Raw genomic sequence first — 18,076 nt, forward strand, 5'->3', positions numbered from 1 at the left:
AGAGGTGTTTGTAGTATTCTCTAATGGTAGTTTGTATTTCTGTGGGATCGGTGGTGATATCCCCCTTATCATTTTTTATTGCGTCTATTTGATTCTTCTCTCTTTTCTTCTTTATTAGTCTTGCTAGCAGTCTATCAATTTTGTCAATCTTTCAAAAAACCAACTCCTGGATTCACTGATTTTTTGAAGGGTTTTTTGCATCTCTATCTCCTTCAGTTCTGCTCTGATCTTAGTTATTTATTCTTCTGCTAGCTTTTGAATGTGTTTGCTCTTGCTTCTCTAGTTCTTTTAATTGTGATGTTAGGCTGTCGATTTTAGATCTTTCCTGCTTTCTCTTGTGGGCATTTAGTGCTATAAATTTCCCTCTACACACTGCTTTGAATGTGTCCCAGAGATTCTGGTACATTGTGTCTTTGTTCTCATTGGTTTCAAAGAACATCTGTATTTCTGCCTTCATTTCATTATTTACCCAGTGGTCATCCAGGAGCAAGTTGTTCAGTTTCCATGTAGTTGTGCGGTTTTGAGTGAGTTTCTTAATCCTGAGTTCTAATTTGATTGCACTGTGGTCTGAGAGACAGTTTGTTGTGATTTCTGTTCTTTTACGTTTGCTGAGGAGTGCTTTACTTCCAACTATGTGGTCAATTTTGGAATAAGTGTGATGTGGTGCTGTGAAGAATGTATATTCTGTTGATTTGGGGTGGAGAGTTCTGTAGATGTCTATTAGGTCTGCTTGCTTTAGAGCTAAGTTCAAGTCCTGGATATCCTTGTTAACCTTCTGTCTCGTTGATCTGTCTAATATTGACAGTGGGGTGTTAAAGTCTCCCATTATTATTGTGTGGGAATCTAAGTGTCTTTGTAGGTCTCTAAGGACTTGCTTTATGAATCTGGGTGTTCCTGTATCGGGTGCATATATCTTTAGGATAGTTAGCTCTTCTTGTTGAATTGATCCCTTTACCATTATGTAATGGCCTTCTTTGTCTCTTTTGATCTTTGTTGGTTTAAAGTCTGTTTTATCAGAGACTAGGATTGCAACCCCTGCTTTTTTTTTTTCTTTTGCTTTCTATTTGCTTGGTAGATCTTCCTCCATCCCTTTATTTTGAGCCTATGTGTGTCTCTGCACATGAGATGGGTCTCCTGAATACAGCACACCAATGGGTCTTGACCCTTTATCCAATTTGCCTGTCTGTGTCTTTTAATTGGAGCATTTAGCCCATTTACATTTAAGATTAATATAGTTATGTGTGAATTTGATCCTGTCATTATGATGTTAGCTGGTTACTTTGCCCATTAATTGATGCAGTTTCTTCCTAGCATTGATGGTCTTTACAATTTGGCATGTTTTTTGCAGTGGTTGATACTGGTTGTTCCTTTCCATGTTTAGTGCTTCCTTCAAGAGCTCTTGTAAGGCGGGCCTGGTGGTGACAAAATCTGTCAGCATTTGCTTATCTGTAAAGGATTTTATTTCTCCTTCACTTATGAAGCTTAGTTTGGCTGGATATGAAATTCTGGCTTGAAAATTATTTTCTTTAAGTATGTTGAATATTGGCCCCCAGTCTCCTCTGGCTGGTAGAGTTTCTGCCGAGAGATCTGCTATTACTCTGATGGGCTTCCCTTTGTGGGTAACCCAACCTTTCTCTCTGGCTGCTCTTAACATGTTTTCCTTCATGTCAACCTTGGTGAATCTGACAATTATGTGTCTTGGGGTTGCTCTTCTTGAGGATTATCTTTGTGGTGTTTTCTGTATTTCCTGAATTTGAATGTTGGCCTGCCTTGCTAGGTTGGGGAAGTTCTCCTGGATAATATCCCGAAGAGTGTTTTCCAACTTGGTTCTTTCTCCCTGTCACTTTCAGGTACACCAGTCAAACGTAGATTTGGTCTTTTCACATAGTCCCATATTTCTTGGAGGCTTTGTTTGTTTTCACTCTTTTTTCTCTAAACTTCTCTTCTCGCTTGGTTTCATTAACTTCATCTTCAATCACTGATACCCTTTCTTCCACATGATCGAATCAGCTATTAAAGCTTGTGCATGTGTCATGTAGTTCTTATGCCATGGTTTTCAGCTCGTCAGGTCACTGTTTATTCTAGTTCGCCATTCGTCTAATCTTTTTTCAAGGTTTTTAGCTTCCTTGCTATGGGTTCAAACATCCTCCTTTAGCTCGGAGAAGTTTGTTATTACCGACCTTCTGAAGCCTACTTCTGTCAGCTCATCAAAGTCATTCTCTGTCCAGCTTTGTTCCGTTGCTGGCGAGGAGATGCAATCCTTTGGAGGAGAAAAGGCTCTCTGGTTTTTAGAATTTTCAGCATTTCTGCTCTGGTTTCTCCCCATCTTTGTGGTTTTATCTACCTTTAGTCTTTAATGTTGGTGACCTACAGATGGCGTTTTGCTGTGGATGTCCTTTTTGTTGATGTTGACGCTATTCCTTTCTGTTTGTTAGTTTTCCTTCTAAGACTCAGGTCCCTCAGCTGCAGGTCTGTTGGAGTTTGCTGGAGGTCCACTCCAGACTCTGTTTGCCTGGGTATCACCAGCGGAGGCTGCAGAACAGCATATATTGCAGAACAGCAAATATTGATGCCTGATCCTTCCTCCGGAAGCTTCGTCCCAGAGGGGCACCTGCCTGTATGAGATATCAGTCAGCCGTTACTGGGAGGTGTCTCCCAGTTAGGCTACACGGAGGTCAGGGACCCACTTGAGGAGGCAGTCCGTCTGTTCTCCGAGCTCAAACACCATGCTGGGAGAACCACTGCTCTCTTCAGAGCTGTCAGACAGGGACGTTTAAGTCTGCAGCAGTTTCTGCTGCCTTTTATTCAGCTATGCCCTGCCCCCAGAGGTGGAGACTACAGAGGCAGCAGGCCTTGCTGAGTGCAGTGGGCTCCGCCCAGTTTGAGCTTTCCCGGCTGCTTTGTTTACCTACTCAAGCCTCAGCAATGGCGGACCCCCTCCCCCTGCTAGGCTGCTGCTTCACAGGTTGATCTGACACTGCTGTGTTAGCAGTAGGCAAGGCTCTCTGGGCTTGGGATCTGCTGAGCCAGGTGTGAGATATAATCTCCTGGTGTGCCATTTGCTAAGACCATTGGAAAAGCACAGTATTTGGGCGGGAGTGTCCCATTTTTCCAGGTGCCGTCTATCACGGCTTCCCTTGGCTAGGAAAGGGAAATCCCCTGACCCCTTGTGCTTCCCGGGTGAGGTGATGCCCCACCCTGCTTCAGTTCACCCTCCATGCGCTGCACCCACTGTCCAACCAGTCCCAGTGAGATGAACCAGGTACCTCAGTTGGAAATGCAGAAATCACCCATATTTTGTGTTGATCACACTGGGAGCTGCAGACTGGAGCCGTTCCTATTTGGCCATCTTGGAATGGAAAAAACTTATTTTTCTGAACAAATAAGCATTTCCTATAGAGGTCATATAGCATACTCCTTATGAGTTCTCACTCCAGAAACAGATTGACTGGATTCAAATTCCAGCTGTACCACTTGGTAGTTATGTGACCTTGGGCAAGCTACTTAAAATCTGTGTCTGTTTCTTTTATTGGTAAAGTGGAAAAAATGGCAGCACCTATTTCACAGGGTTATTGTAATGAATAAATTTTTCATATATGCAAAGCACTTACCTTAGTGTATAGTAGGTGCTCGATAAATGTCGGCCATTGTTATAAAGAAAAAATGACATTACAATTTCAAAGGTTTCATGTAAAAGTTAGCATTCATGCAGTCACAGACAATGCTTGTTACAGAGGGTAGCTAGTCAGACATGAGCAGGGCAGGAGAGGGACACCTTCCCACCAGGAATGTCAGGCAACCAACAGGTGATGATCAGGCAGTTATGAAACTGTCTCTCTAAGATAATAATTGGTCACAGCCAGTGCCAAGGAAAGGCCATCTCCCAATAAACAGAAACATCTGAAACTGGTGATCAGCAGCTCCTGATAAGATCTCAGGAGTTGGGTAAGTGGGCTCATGCATGCACATTAAGAGGAAAAGTGGTGGAGTTTAACTGGTATTATGACCTTCTAGGACATTTGACTGGTAAGGGAAGAATGCCTCAAGTAAGGATGCATACAATTTCAGTAAACACACTGTGCATGCTCCCCTCCCAAGTGCTAGCAGGCCACTGCATGTGTCAACAGCCCACCTCAAGGGAAGAATCAGGGGAGAAGAAACACAAGATCCCAGAAGCATCCCAACATATAAAACCCCAAGACCAAAGGTCAAACCATACACTTGATCTCTCAAGTCGCCCACCCGACCCTCTTCCAAGTGTACTTTACTTCCTTTCATTCCTGCTCTAAAGCTTTCTAATAAACTTTCACTCCTGCTCTAAAACTTGCCTCGGTCTCTTCTTCTGCCTTATGACCCTCAGTTGAATTCTTTCTTCTGAGGAGGCAAGAATTGAGGTTGCTGCAGACCATACGAATACGCCACAGGTAACATGCTGAGTTTATTACCACTATAGTTCTGCAAAGATTTTAATTCTGCATCACCTTCCCCAAACAATCACAAAGGACCCCAGAGCCAGAACACCACTCCCATCTTTTCCCCCTTTAAGCCATCTGTGGATGGGGTAATGGGTTATGTTTCCCGATCCATATCTCACGTCTTGTGTACAAGAAAAACTCCTACATTAGATATCATATTTGAATCTAAACATTGAACGTCTAAGTTTGAAAAACATGGAGGAGCTCCCCTTCTTGGTCATATGGGTAACTAAAAATCCTGAAAAACCTTCTAGTAAAAAATACAAAAACATGGTGGGAAAAATAAAATTAAATCCTTTTCAGCCAGGCACGATGGCTCACACCTGTAATCCCAGCACTTTGGGAGGCCAAGGCGTGCAGATCACTTGAGGTCAGGAGTTCGAGGGCAGCTGGGCCGACACAGTGAAACTCCGTCTCTACTAAAAATACAAAAATCAGCCAAGTGTGGTGGCAGGCGCCTGTAGTCCCAGCTACTGGGTAGGCTGAGGTGGAAGGATCGCTTGAGCCCAGGAGGTCGAGGCTGCAGTGAGCTGTAATTCCACCACTGCACTACAGCTTGGGTGACAGACCAAGACCCTGTCTCAAAAAAAAATCTTTTTTAATGCATCGCTGAGCTGGCTGGAAAGACAAGTAAATCCTCAGAGGCCAAAATCATTACTTAGGCGAATATCTTGTGGGAGAAGCCAACAAAGAATAGCAGTTACCCCTGGGATATCTAACAATTTCCACCTTCACGCTAATGGTCATGCATTGGTGAGGATTCAAATCTTACACTGTTGGGAATCAGATCAGAGAAAATATAGTATGATATCTGTGTAACCTATGGGTAGGATAGACTTTTTAAAGCAAGATGGAAGAAGCAGAAAGCATAAAATAAAAAACTGATTAATTATGCTACATTAAAATTTTTCATTTCTTTCCTCAAAATACATGATAAAGAAAGTGATGAGACAGTCCAAAACCTGACTGAAGATAATTTCAACACATGTAACGACAAAGAATTAGTAATTAATATCAAGGATATATAAAAGATTATTAGTCAATAATAAGAAAAAGACAACCCCATAAATACATGAAAAATAAAACACAAGCAGGCATTTTACAGAAGAGGAAATAAGAATGGCCAATGAACACTTGAAAAGATGCTCCACTGCATTTGTAGTGTGTGAAATGTAAATTTCAAGGAGAGCAGGATAACCTTTTATACTCACCCCTTAAGCAACATTTTTTAAAAAATCTAACAATAGCAAGCACTTATATGTGCAACAACATCATTACAGATGTGTTTTGGTTTTGGATTTTGCTCTTATCACAGGTTTACTTTTCATTTTTCACAAAACATCCATTTTGAAGGACCACCTTAAAATTATTTTAGTCATAACTGAAAGAAAACATCCCAAGTAGAATTTTACCCCTCTAGAGCTGAAGGGTAAATACGAATGACTTGACACAAACAATCTAAAATGGAGAAACAAAATCAGTTAGATGTGGCAACAAAGATCAAAGGAACTCTGAGATCACATTAAAGACATGTACAATGTCAACCCAAACTTTTAGTGTTCGCCTGAGCACCTACTATGCATTCAATGTCATTTTACCACGTGCTTACAGAGCACATAATAATGAATAGTGTCCACATCTGGAAAAAAACATGCACAGATCTGACTGTTCTCAGATGCTCAGACTTTTAAGTGTGTTTTAAAGGAAGGAACCACAGGATTATTTTACCCTCAGTAGCACAAAGTGGAATTCTAAGGAAGATGTGAAATGTAAGGAAGGAATGAGAGGATGGAAGGAAAGAATAGGAATACAAAACAGGAATCTACAATTCCACACAACTTTAACTTTTTTTTCCATGTGTTTTTCAGCCACTCTAATCATTCATGAATTTGTTCTTTCAACAAACCTTTGTTAGGCTCCTATCTTATATCAGGCCCTGTGCAGCACTGGGGATAGATACAGAAACCAGTTAGACACTGGTCTGGATCTCCTGGGACTCTACATCTAGAGGCAGGAAGCAGTGAAAGCCCAGAGTGATAAGTGTTACAATAGTATTGAGCCCAGGATGCCAAGAGCACACAGTGAAAGGACATCCAGCACTAAACCGATAAAATAGATCATGTATAAAAAAAATGAAAATATAAAAAGGTTTTATACTTAACCTACGCCAAGTACCTCCTGGGACGCTTTCAGCACATAATATTGAGTCAGGACCTGAAAGACCTTCCACCTCTTCAGGTCCTGACTCAATATTATATTAAGGTTACAATATAACCTTAAGTATATTAATAATTAAGACCTGTTTCCAAGGACGAGAGCAATATGATAGTGAGCTCCCTCATCTTTTCAAACATGCCTTTTCATAGGCCAGACATGTTTGTATGTGCTGCAAATAAAGGGAAGCCATTCATTTCTGTAATTTTTGTAAACATCAATATTTACACGTATATGTGCATTCATATAGTGTGCAGACATGAAAATATTAAGTGTTTAAAATGGAGGGTTTTAAAACTTTAATCTCCATCTTTATTTTTTATTATTTTATTTATTTATTTTTAGAGACAGGGTCTCACTCTGTCACCCAAGCTGGAGTGCAGTGGTGCAATCATAGCTTCATGTAGCCTCAAACTCCTAGGCTCAAGCGATCCTCCCGCCTAAGCCTTCTGAGTAGCTAGGACTACAGGCAAGTGCCACCACATCTGGCTAATTGTGTGGGTTTTTAAAAAAATTTTTGTAGTCATGAATATAACTGCCTTTGAGAATTAGATTCCTTGGATAATTTGCAAAGCACAGTTAAAAAGAAATCTCTTCATCCGACATTTTGAATATGCCAGAGTATTCCTTAACAACAGAAATGTGGGGAAAAGCCATCTGAAAGGGCATTATTTTATTCACCCAAATAATCACCATTCAGTTCTTGCAGTGTAAACGAGTAGGGGCATGTTTGAACATGAGCTTAAAGAAACACTAGTCCCTGACCACTACAGCCACAGCCACCACTAAATATTTCCAAACATACTATCTTAGCAATAGGTAAATATTTACATTAACTCCTATTTAATTTTTTATTATGGCATCAGACCTTTTGAGAGCAGCTATTTAAAGCACAAGCTATAAAAAGAGACAAGATGACCCACTGATATCAGAACTCACAATATCCATGTAGACGTGACTAAATGCCAGATCTCCTACTCTGTAGCTATTCACCTCTTCTTGGGTTCATAAAATCATTTTGAAATGTACAACATCTGCAATGGTAAATCCAATTAAAATGACTTATTTTAGTTTGTAATGCATGCAGAAGAACACACAATATCTGTTCATGGTCCTTTGAATATGTTAATGAAGAAAGCAAACCTGACCCTCTTTTGTAAACTGACAAGTGCAAAATTACAAATAAAAACAGGGCCACTGCTTTTTGCTCTATGGCTAATCCCATGATCTAGCCTGCAATTGCAAACTCAAAGATGCCCCCAAATATGCATATTCCTTCTAATTGCCATCAAAGAGTCTCAGAATACATATACCTAATCACACAATTTCAGTTAAAATAGAGAAAATGTTATTTAAAATAACTCTCAAAGGTTATTCTTCTCATCACAGTGTATATGCAACAGCTATTGCTTCCACTTAACAATGGTACAAGAGTACAAATGAAGACGTGATGACCAGAGAACTCTCAGTATCCTTGAATGTAAAGAATACTCTTGGCTGATAGCAGCGGCTGATGCTGACCTAGTCAAGGCATTTATGAAAGGGCAGCTCAACCTCTACCATACCCTCCAGCCACAAACTTATGCAAAATTCATATTCCAGTAGCATCTACAGGGTCTACTATAAGCCCATTAAGACAAAACTGGGCAAATGCTTTATGCTGAAAAGATACAGTAGCCTCTTTGTGCTCTATGAAAGGGAAATTTTAAAATATCTTAGCATCATGATTTTATATTATATACTTTACTTTTCCTCTTGCATTATTTTATGTGTATCAAAATTTTCGTAATGAAGTAATTTTTAAATACACACATTCCAATACAAGTCTTAGATCAACATATGGTGTATGATCCCAGTTTGGTAAAATATCTAGATATATGTGGATTTTTTATTGTTGCTCTCACCATTAGAAATAAGTTCCCTGAAGGCAGAGATTTATTTACTTGTTCACCATAATATCTCAATAGTGTCTAGCACACTGGAGGTGATCAATAAATGTTTGAATTGAATTGATATATCTATATTCATAGAAAACCTCCTATGTCCTCACACACAAACTATTAGCAGTGTTTACCACCAAGGAGCAGGACTGGGCTAGGCACATGGATGACTTTCATTTATTAGTTTATGGGCATTTGTTTTGTTTAGATATTTTACAAAGATCACATATACATAATTTAATTATAAGAATATAAGATGAGGAAATAAAAGATACTTCCCTACCAAAAACAGAAAATAAAAACAGGAAAAAGAAGACTCAAAGGCACTAGGAAATGACAGGAGTAAGAAGGGAGAAATAAGGGGAAGAACCGAGAAAAGAGAAGGATGAAAGAGAGAGGGCAGGAAAAATGCATGAGAAAAAATGAGAAACAGCTGGTGGGAAGTGACAGGGAGAAGACCTCCCCCCACAGGCTTAGTGTCCCAGGTTGCTGCTCCTTGACTATATCTCTTGTAGGTGTTTAATTAAGAGCATGTCTGTGGAAACCTTTTCCTTCAGCCTTCCTTCAGATTAAAACCCATTCAGTAGAGATGGCAGGTTTTCCCTGTACAGCAGCAGGAGCTGACATTGTCTTGGGAACCTCCCTAATAATCACAGCTGAATGAATTTATTATTCAGAAATCCAAAACATGTAGGTAAATTTTGAGAGGAACTGAATCAGTCTGTAAAGAAGAACTACATACGTGGTGATTTACAATATGTAAAAATAGAAATAAGTAAATATTTTTCCTGCTTAAAGCATCAGCAAATCCACTGTAGATCTGGTCCAAGTCCATTTATCGAGCCACTGCAGTCTATTTTCCTAAAAAATATCTCCTGCCACAGGGAGGATAACTACACACTTGATTGACAAATTGTCTTGTCCAGCATGAAAAAGCCTTTGCCGATTCCTGGCAGTGTGGTATCCAAACATATGCCTCTCATTTCTTCTGTTATCCCACCCCAGTCCTACACAGATGTGCCTGCCAAATGCTGAATCACAAACACAAAGGCGACTGAGTTAGTGATGATGTTGTTGTTTTCATTTGTATTATTGTTTTCCCTTGGGAGAGATCAGGTTGATACCTTCTTGCCTTTTAAGACTTCAGCACAGTGTCTAGAATAATTCTCATACTAGGAATGAATATGTTGCAAACTTTCTCCTTTTTTTTTTGAGTTAGGGTCTCACTCTGTCACCCACGCTGGAGTGCAGTGGCGAGATCACAGCTCACTGCAGTCTTGACATCCTGGGCTTAAGTGATCCTCCCACCTCAGCTTCCTGAGTAGCTGGGACTACAGGAGTGTGCCACCATGCTCAGCTAATTTTTTAAAATATATTTTGTAGATATGAAGTCTCACTATCTTGCCCAGGCTGGTCTCAAAATCTTGGGCTCAAGCAATCCTCCCACCTAGGCCTCCAAAAGTGCTGGAATTACAGGTGAGAGCCACCGCGCCCAGCCATAAACTTTGTAAATTCATGACAAACTAAAGATGAATAACTATCCAATGTGAGCACTGAAGGGCAGAATGCCAATATCCATTATAGTAAATAATTCCAAATATGTTAAATGTGAATGGTCCATAGTTTGGGAAACCTCAATTTGTGCCACTATAAAAATGAGGTTAAGGTACTTCCTAAATTCATCTACAGATTCAATGCCATCCCTAGCAACATCCCAGATGGCTTTTTGCACAGAAATTTTCAAGCTAGTCTTAAAATTCATATGGATATGCAAGGGACCTGGAATAACCAAAGCAATCTTGAAAAAGAAAAACAAATTTGGAAAGTTTATATTTTCTGATTTCAAAATTAGTACAAAGCTACAGTAATAAAGATAGGTATTATGATAGACTTATAGATACATCAGTGGGAAATAATTGAAAGTCCAGAAATAGATCTTTGTACCGAAGGTTAATTTATTTTCATCCAGGGCACCAAGACATTTCAACGGGGAAAGGATATTCTTTTTAATAAATGATGTTGGGAAACCTGGATGTGCACATGGAAAAGAATGAAGCTGAATCTTTGCCGCACACTATACACAAAAATCAACTCAAAATGGATCAAAGATCTAAGTATAAGAAGTAAAACTATAAAACCCTTAGACAAGCACATAGTTGTAATTTATTATGACCTTGGATTAGGCAATGTTTTCTTATATTTGACATCCAAAGTACAAGCAATAAAAGAAAAAAATAGATACATTCGACCTTCTCAAAGTTAAAAATATTTGCGCTTCAAGGAAACCATGAAGTACGTAAAAAGACAACCCACAGAGTGGGAGAAGATATTTGCACATTAAATGTCTGATAAAGATCTCCATTCCAGAGTATATAGAGAACTCTTAAAACTCAACAGTAAAAGAGGAAAAGCCCAATCTTAAATCAGGCAAATAATCCATGTAGACATTTATCCAAAGAAGATATATAAATGGCCAATAAGCACCTGAAAAGGTGCTCAACATCACTAGTCATTCAGGAAATGTAAATCAAAACTACAATAAAAAACTATTTCACACCCACTAGGATGGCTGGGAAATAAAGAGAGATTAACATGTACTAGGAAGAATGTAGAGAAATTATAACCCTCATATGTTGATGGTGGGAATGTAAAAGGGTGCAGCTGCTTTGAAAAACGGTCTGGGATTTCCTCAAGGATGAAACATACAGTTACTCTAGGACCTAGCAATTTCCACACCTAGATACATACCACAGGGAAATGAAAACATATGTCCACATAAAAACTTGTATAAGAATGTTCATAACAACATTATTCATAATAACCAAAAGGTGGAAACCACACAAATGCCTATCATTTTTATTGGATAATTAAAATGTGGCACATCTATGCACTGCAATAAGATGCAGCCATTTTAAGAATGACACAACGACAACATGAATGGACATTGAAAACATTATGCTCAGTGAAAGAAGCCAGTCACAAGAGATCACATATTGTATGATTCTATGTATATGAAATGTCCAGAATAGGCACATCTATAGAAATAGAAAGTAGACTAGTGACTGCCAGGGGCTGAGGAAAAAGGTGGTTGGGAGAAAATGGAGAGTGACTGCTAACGAGTATGGGGTTTCTTTTTGGGGTGATGGGAATATTTTAAACCTAGATTGTGGTAAAGGTTGCACAACTCTGTGATTATACTAAAAACCATTGAATTGCATACTTTAAGTAGGTTAATTGTATGTGAATTATAGCTCTACAAAAGCTATTTTTAAAAATAGGCTCTCATATATGACAAACAGATAGCCAAGGTCATACTGAATGAGGAAAAGTTGACAACATTACCCTTAAGAACTAGAATAAGACAAGGATGTCCACTCTTACCACTCCTATTCAACATAGTACTAGAAATCCTAGCCAAAACAATAAAACAAGACAAAGAAATAGAAGATATCCAAATTGGAAAAGAGGAAGTCAAATTATCTCTGTTTGCTGATGACATGATCATAACGGAGGAGACCACCCCTCATATTGTCTTATGCCCAATTTCTGCCTCCAAAGAAAGAAGAAGTAAAAACTAAAAGGCAGAAAAGAAATCCACAAGCAGACAGCCCGGCACCACACCCTGGGCCTGGTAGTTAAAGATAGACCCCTGATCTAACTGGTTACGTTATCTATACATTACAGACATTGTATAGAAAAGCACTGTGAAAATCCCTGTCCTATTCTGTTCCGTTCTAATTACCAGTGCATGCAGCCCCCAGTCACGCACCCCCTGCTTGCTCAATCGATCACGACCCTCTCAAGCGGACCCCCTTAGAGTTGTCAGCCCTTAAAAGGGACAGGAATTGCTCACTCGGGGAGCTCGGCTCTTGAGACAGGAGTCTTGCCCATGCTCCCAGCCGAATAAACTGCTTCCTTCTTTAACTCGGTGTCTGAGGGGTTTTGTCTGTGGCTTGTCCTGCTACAATCATACACCTAGAAAACCCTAAATACTCCTCCAAAATGGACTCCTCCCTAATTCATTTTATGAGGCTAGTATCATCCTTACACCAAAACCTGACAGAGACACAATTCTAAAACTTCAGGGCAATATTATTGATAAACATAGATGCAAAAATACTCAACAAAATGCTAGCAAATAGAATCCAGCAGTATATGAAAAAGCTAATCCACCATGATGAAGTAGGCTTTATCCCTGGGATGCAAGTTTGGTTCAAGACATGCAAATCAATAAATGCGATTCATCACATAAATGGGAACTAAAAACAAAAACCACATGATTATCTCAATAGATGCAGAAAAGGCTTTTGACAAAATTCAACACCCCTTCACGTTAAAAAAAAAAAACTCTCGATAAGCTAGGTATTGATGGAACGTACCTCAAAATAATAAGAGCCATCTATGACAAACCCACAGCCGACATCACACTGAATGGACCAAAGCTGGAAGTACTCCCTTTGAAAACTGGCACAAGAAAAGATGTCCTTTCACCACTCTTATTCAAGATAGTATTGGAAGTCCTGGCCAGAGCAATCAGGCAAGAGAAAAAAAATAAAGGACATCCCAATAGGAAGAGAGGAAGTCAAATTATCCCTGTTTGCAGACAACATGATTCTATATTAAAAATACAAAAATTAGCTAGGTGTGGTGGTGCACACCTGTAATCCCAGCTACTTGGGAGGCTGAGGTGAGAGAATCATTTGAGCGTGGGAGGTGGAGGTTGCAGTGAGCTGAGATTGTGCCACTGCATGCCAGCTTGGGTGATAGAGTGAGACTCTATCTCGGAAAAAAAAAAAAAGTTAACAGGTTCAAACAGCCAAACTTCTGATATTCATAATTTTTCCCCGAAAACCTACGCCTCCTGCAGGCATCTCCATCTCCACTGATGAAAATTTCTGCCATCCACTTGCTAAAGCCAAAAATGTTAGCATTATCCTTAACTCCTCTTTCTCTCATACTCCATATCCAAACCATTAGCAAATCCTTCTGACTCTATCCTCAAAACATATCCAGAATCTATTTGATCACTCTTACCACCTCCACAAATTACCTCTCTGGTTCAAGTTGCCATCATTAATGCTAATAGCCTCTTAACTGGTTTCACTGCTTCCATCTTTGTCTGACCTTAATCCTATTCTCTACACAGCATCCAGAGGGATTCTGTTAACACAGAAGTGACTCCTTTGCTCAAAACCTTCCAATGGCTCATCATCTGACTCAGGGTAAAAGCCTAAATTCTTACCAAGCCCTATGTGATCCAGACTTTATTACATCTATGGCTTCATCTCATGCAGGCACGCATGCACACACACAACACACACACACATACACACACACACATATGCAAACACTCACTCTGCTTCAGCCATACCCGTCTCTTTCTTGTTCCTTGAACTTGTCAGCATGCTCTTGTCTCAAGGCCTTTCCACTGACTGCCCCCTCTTCCTGAAACACTCTCCCCCAGTCACCTCTGGTAGTTCACTTCCTACCTCCTTCAGGATTTTGCTCAATGGCATCTTCCCAGTGCTGGAAGTAACAAGAAGTCACTCAGATTCTTACATCTGCCATAAACATACAATGAGGGGAAGTTTGGGTGAAAAAATAAATGTAACTTCTGTGACACTGGCCTCTGGCCAGGAGCTGTCTCTGGAACAAGACGTCGAAGCAACAGAAAGAGGCACTGGCCTTGTCAGCCATCAGATAGAAGGCATCTCTCCTCATGGGATTGGCCTCTGCTCCTGCCCTAGAGTAGGTAAGGTGCAAGTTGTTTATTGAGCCTTCAGAGGATGCTTGCTTAAGAAGATGCTGAGCAGAGACAGGGACATTTGCTTTCAAACCTGGGGGCAAATTTTAAGAATGAAGTGCCTTCTGGTGCCAAGCACAGGCATGTCTGAGAAATGCAGTGGATAAAATGCACGTGGAATTGCTGATAGATTCTGAACACACTTGTTTGTTTTACAAGGAAGTAAAATATTACAATTTCACATGTTATTATACCTCGATTAGCAGGAGAACATAGATTTTTACTGATAACTTATTTAACTGCATCAACCCTCCAAAACGCACAAAGGAACTAGAAAGAAAGAAAAGAAAAAGATGTTTTGCAATTGGAATAGATATCACAGAGTCCATGTACTAAAGCTCATATACATTAGTTGAGGTAGATTCCCCACAGGCCTACTCATGGTCTATTATACTTTTCACACAGTTCGAACAAGCTTGATTATCTTGTTCCCTAGTTCGTAACACTCAGAGAAGGCAATGGAGGAGGGGGCATGGAGAATTAGGCAATAACAACTGGCCAGTAGAAACAGTTAAATTAACAGCAGCAAAAAATATCAGCTAACAGAGAGGAAATCTATGGAAAAGTTAGAGGGTAAAAGTCAGGCATTGAAAATTAAAAAGCAGAACAATCTGTCCCCATTTAGTATAGGGACAAACAGCCCTCCACAGTTTAGGAGCCCAGAGGCAGCACTGAATACAGCACATTGAAAGAACTAATGCTATTATAAGGACAATCTTAACCCATCAAAAAAGGATGCAATTATTCCCAGGTTCAGGGGTCAGGAAGGTAAATAGTATTTTTGAAAAGCTTCTCATCCAAAATGGATACATATTTTAAGGGGAAAAAGTCAGGCACTAAAAGTGTTGAACCTCAGTTACCCAGAAAAATCAGTTACGTGGAACACTCACAGTATCGTGTGGCCTAATAGATGACCCATCATCATTGAAATAAATCTTCATACCATACTGGAATGCACACTGAATAAATTTTGTTGTGATTTACATATCTCCCTGAGCTATACTCTGATGAGTAAAATTTGCAGTGAACAGGTTTTCACAACTAATTATGTAAGTTATCTGAGGTTACATTAGATCAGAATAGCTTACATTCTTTCCTCCCGTGATGAATACAAGACGTTTCTTTTTTTCATTTTTTTTCATCATCAGGTAAAGAAATGTGTGAGGGAAAATATAAAGAACAAGTCTGAAAGGTAATTTTATAATGTGTGCCTACTTCTGTACTAGACTTGCTGAGTTATCAATATAGCCCATGGAGAAGTAGATTTAAGGAAAGAACTTCAGTGCCAGGAGATGTTTAATGAACCCTATAGATGATGAGAATAAGAAATAACATTTACTTCTTCCCAGCTGCAGACCCATTCGTCAGCTCTACCTGAATGTTCCACAGAAACCACATACCCAAAATTGAAAATCAAACTACCTCTTCCTCTTCCATTCCCTGTGTTAATGGTATCTCTTTCCATTCAGTCACCCTAACCAGAAACCTGAAATTAACCTAGTCTCCTCCCTGTCCCTCGAACACCACGACTAGTCACCAAGTCAAATCAATTTACCCTCTTAATTCCTCTCAGACCTCTCCCCTTCTCCTCATCCCCAGAAGTGACAGTCCATGCCTCTATCCACTGAGAGCCAGCTTACTTCAACTGTGTTCTAACTAGTCATTTTATCTCCAGTCTTCTTCCTCTCCACGGCATAAGCCACACACTGAATCCTCCACACAACTTGAATGATCTTTGTGAAAGCAAAAAGTTCCACCATTCATAGCTGCTGTTGACCACTGTGTATACTGTGCACTGTACAGCCATAGTAAGGGCATCATTCCTGGTGTGGTCTGTGTCAGTGGAGGCCCCAGGGGTATTGCAGTGCACAACCTGTTCAATCATATGCAGCAGCTTTCTCTATTGCCCTGCTTACAACACTCCAGTGGCTTCCGATTGCTCTGGAAATAAAGTAAAACCACTCAACATGCCTTACGAGGCCCCTCCTACCTCTCCAAATCTCTCTCTCTCCTTTACCCCCCATATTTTACACTCCAGTCATTTAAAAGGAATTTACAATTCCCCAAACCTACTCTGCTCTCCTCTCTCTGCTTGTCTTTGCATATCTTATTTCCTTGCCTGGAATACCATTCACCCACCTATCCCTACCACGTTCAATCCCCACCCGCTGTCCAGCTGGACATTTGTGTGCATCTCTCAAGATTCAACTCATGCATCACTCTCTCCATCAAGTCTTCCCCTAACTCCCTAAGTGAAGCCAATCATTTTCTCTTCTGGTTGCCCCAGGGAAGATTCTGCACACACATATGTCATTAGCTTATTACACTGTAGCATAATTTCTGGGCCTGAGCAATCCACAATGGTCATTTTTGACGTGATTGTTCAGAAAGTTATTTACCACAATGAAAAACTTTGTAAACATATTTTAATATATAAATAGCTTTGAAGTATATGGAAATCCATTTTACATTTAAAATTGTTGTACTATAGTGTGTACTCTAATCACATGGCTACAAGTCCCTTCCAGGGCAAATGCTGAAAAGGTACAAAAGTATTGCAAGCCCAGGTAAAAACACAGCACAGCAACTGGTGTCATTTAGGTGTTATGACACATTGTAATGCCACAGGAATGGGGGCCTGTCAACATGTAGGAGCCTTCAAAAGTGTGAACAGATGACACATCACACAACTCTAGAAATAAGAGAAATCACTAGCAGCAAAAATATCAACTTAACATTTCACAGCATAACTAATTTAACCTTTGTGATTAAGCATGCATTCCTCCAAAGGAGTTTTTTTGGTTTTTTTTTTTGTTTTTTTTTTTTTTAGCTCCCAAGATGATGCAGAAGGTAAATGAGAACAAAACGCAAAGTACTTTCCACTGTACTGCACGGAATGTTTCAGCAAGATTTTTTTTGTAGTCTCCAAAAACTATTTAAATTGCTCTTAAGACCGGAACTAGTTTGTGCCCCATCACCACATTGCCCTTAATGATTTATTACATCTAGAAAATAATATAGACCAGCTCAAAACAAAACAAGCAAGACCAAAGAGTTCTGTGTGATGAAGATGCACAGACCACAGCCTTGAATTAATTCCTCTGGTCTAACTGAAGATGTTTGCATGGCCTCCTTTAGATTTGTGGATAGCACTGAATAGGGAGGTATATTTGGAACATGTATTGTGGCTATCTGATTTGTGGGAAATTGCCACCAAGTCTATTTTTTTGAATACCAAAACTTCCACTGCAAGGCTTAGAACCTACTCAGTCAAAACTACCTTGGGTGCACAGGAAGGCGCGCACATCAATTGCAGCACCTTGCAGACTTCTCTGAAAAGCTCTGGCTGAACTTCAGGTCTCAGAGTTGCACTCTGTTCTGAGGCAGCCCCGGTGCCCCAGTCAGAATGGCCCCATAGGAACGCAGCCCCACAGCCTGCAGCATCCTCCCTGTTGCATCAACCCCAAAGCTGGGCAACTTCAGCTTGCTAAATGTGAGTGTATCACGACTGGCAAGTGACCAAGTCCATGTTATCCCACTTACTCCCCTTAATCAAACCATGGCAGCGGCCGTAAAGACTTTGTGAGTTACTTGTCTTTGCTTTTGTTTGTCCTTCCAGACAAACAAGAGCTTTTGCCTTTGTA

At 40.0% G+C, this 18,076-nt stretch overlaps 1 protein-coding gene across 10 annotated transcripts in view; it reads right to left on the reverse strand.

Moving 5' to 3' along the window:
- The window catches only part of MCF2 (MCF.2 cell line derived transforming sequence), a 128,445-nt gene that overhangs the window by 93,258 nt on the left and 17,111 nt on the right, over nucleotides 1-18,076 (reverse strand). The gene's annotated exons all lie outside the window — the stretch shown is intronic.

The sequence above is a fragment of the Pan troglodytes genome, chromosome X (assembly GCF_028858775.2).
Source record: "Pan troglodytes isolate AG18354 chromosome X, NHGRI_mPanTro3-v2.0_pri, whole genome shotgun sequence".
NCBI lineage: Eukaryota > Metazoa > Chordata > Mammalia > Primates > Hominidae > Pan > Pan troglodytes.